Genomic DNA, 2,427 nt, shown 5'->3' with positions numbered 1-2,427 from the left:
TTTTTTTTTTTTAAGAGACGGGGGTCTCACACAGGCTCAGGCAATCCACTTGCCTCAGCCTCCCAAGTGCTAGGATTGTAGGTGTGAGCTACCGCACCCGGCCTATTTGTTTGCTTTTATGTTTTTAACCTAGGTACTCTGTTGTTGCCCAAAGTGAAGTCTTACGTCATTAGAATGCCAATTCCTACTTGGTAGGATTTAGTTCTGAGATAAAAGTCCAAATTAATTCTACTTCAGATGGAAGGAGAAAGATTGGTACCCAATCTCATTTTTATTTGACCTGGGCATTATGTAATCAATTTTCTTTACCTTTGGCAATTGTGACCCATCAAATAGCCTCTACCCACCTCATTATACTCACTGGACTCCAAGAGGCTGGATTTTATTCTATAATAGGATATTTGACAAAAGAGTAACTTGTCTGTCATAAGAAAAAATTGGTATCAGAAAGAACTTTACTCACAATAAACTGTGGTTTCTAAATGGCACTATAAGTGGTTCTGGAGCAGAGCCAGAAAGCCCTAGGAAGAGTTTCACTGGTCACAGGTATTCAGGAGGTGGAAGATTTAGGAAACGCCTAGAAGAAAATATTTTCCTAGGAGAGGAGGGAATGTTGATAAATACCTGTGGTTCCTTAGGCACTTGGTTTTGGGATTCTTTTTTCTTGAGTCCGAATCTTACTTGGTCACCCTGGGTAGAGTGCCATGTTGTTGCAGTTGTCATTGTTGTTTAGCTGGCCCAGGCCAGGTTTGAACCTGCCAGTCTCAATGCATGTGGCTGGTGCTGTAACCACTGTGCTGCGGGCGCCGAGCCTTGTCTCCATTTCTGTCTACACATTATCTATACTTTTCTCTTGAGCTCAGAACATTTTCCTCATACACATGGCAGAAAACTGAAAGCTGCTGAGTTTTATATGTTGTAGGTCTGACCTCAAACTCTCACTAAGTCCCAGTTCCAAAATTACCCCAGAAGATTAACCATTGTATACGCCAGTAACAGCCAAGTAGAAAAGCAAATCAAGGACACAATTCTCTTCACAGTAGCTTCAAAGAAAATGAAATACTTAGGAATATACCTAACAAAAGAGGTGAAGGATCTCAAAGAGATTATGAAACCCTAAGAAAAGAAATAGCATAAGTCATTAACAAATGGAGGAACATACCATGCTCTTGGCTAGGAAGAATCAACAGTGTTAAAATGTCTGTTCTACCCAAAGCAATCTACAAATTCAGTGCAATTCCCATTAAAATACCAACATCATACTTTGGTGTTTTTGTTTTTGTTTTTGTTTTTTGTTTTTTTTGAGACAGAATCTCAAGCTGTCATCCTGGGTAGAGTGCCCTGGTGTCACAGCTCATAGCAACCTCAAACTCTTGGGTTTAAGCGATTCAAGTAGCTCAGACTGCAGGCACCAGCCACAATACCTGACTATCTTTTTGTTGCAGTTGTCACTATTGTTTTAGCTGGCCTGAGCTGGGTTCGAACTCACCAGCCTTAGTGTATGTGGCAGGCACCCTACTCACTGAGCTATGGGTGCCGCTGTCATACTTTGAAGAAGTGGCGAAAATAGTACTCCACTTTGTATGGAACCAGAAAAAAATCCCATATAGCTATGGCTATTTTTAGTAATAAAAACAAATCTGGAGTCATCACTCTACCAGATTTCAGGTAATATTACAAGTCCACAGTGATCAAAACAGTCTGGTATTTGCACAAAAATAGAGATATAGACAGATGGAACAGAATAGAACACTAAAAGATGAAACTAGTCTCTAGTTCCCACCTGATCTTTGATAATCCAAACAGAAGCATCCAGTAGGGAAAAGAACCGCTATTCAACCAATGGTGCTGGGAGAACTAGATAATCACATGTAAAAAACTGAAACGGGACCCACATCTTTCACCACTTACAAAAATTGATTCAAGATGGATAAAAGATTTAAATCTAAGTCATGAAAGGATAAAAATCTTAGAAGAAAATGTGAAAAAAAAACTCTTGATGTTGGACTGGGGAACAATTTTATGCCATCTTCAGCAGCAATCACAACAAAAAATAAATGGGACTTCATTAAGCAGAAAAGCTTTTGCACAGCTAAAGACACAATAATTTTTTTTTTCCAGTTTTTGGCCAGGGCTGGGCCTGAACCCACAACCTCTAGCATATGGGGCCGGCGCCCTACACCTTTGAGCCCCAGGTGCCACCCTAAAGACACAACAGTTAGAGCAAAAAGACAAACTTCAGAATGAGAAAAAGATACATGGTATAAATCTGACAAAGAATTGATAACTAGACTCTACAGAGAACTCAAATCAATCAACAAAAAAGGAACAATCAAGGTGCTGTAGCACAGTGGTTACAGCACCAGCCACGTGCACTGAGGCTGGTGGGTTTGAGCCCTGCCCAGGCCAGCTAACCAACAATGACAA

This window comes from Otolemur garnettii, unplaced genomic scaffold (genome assembly GCF_000181295.1).
Source record: "Otolemur garnettii isolate 467f Iridium unplaced genomic scaffold, OtoGar3 scaffold00022, whole genome shotgun sequence".
Classification (NCBI taxonomy): Eukaryota; Metazoa; Chordata; class Mammalia; order Primates; family Galagidae; genus Otolemur; species Otolemur garnettii.
Note: the sequence above shows the minus strand (reverse complement) of the source record.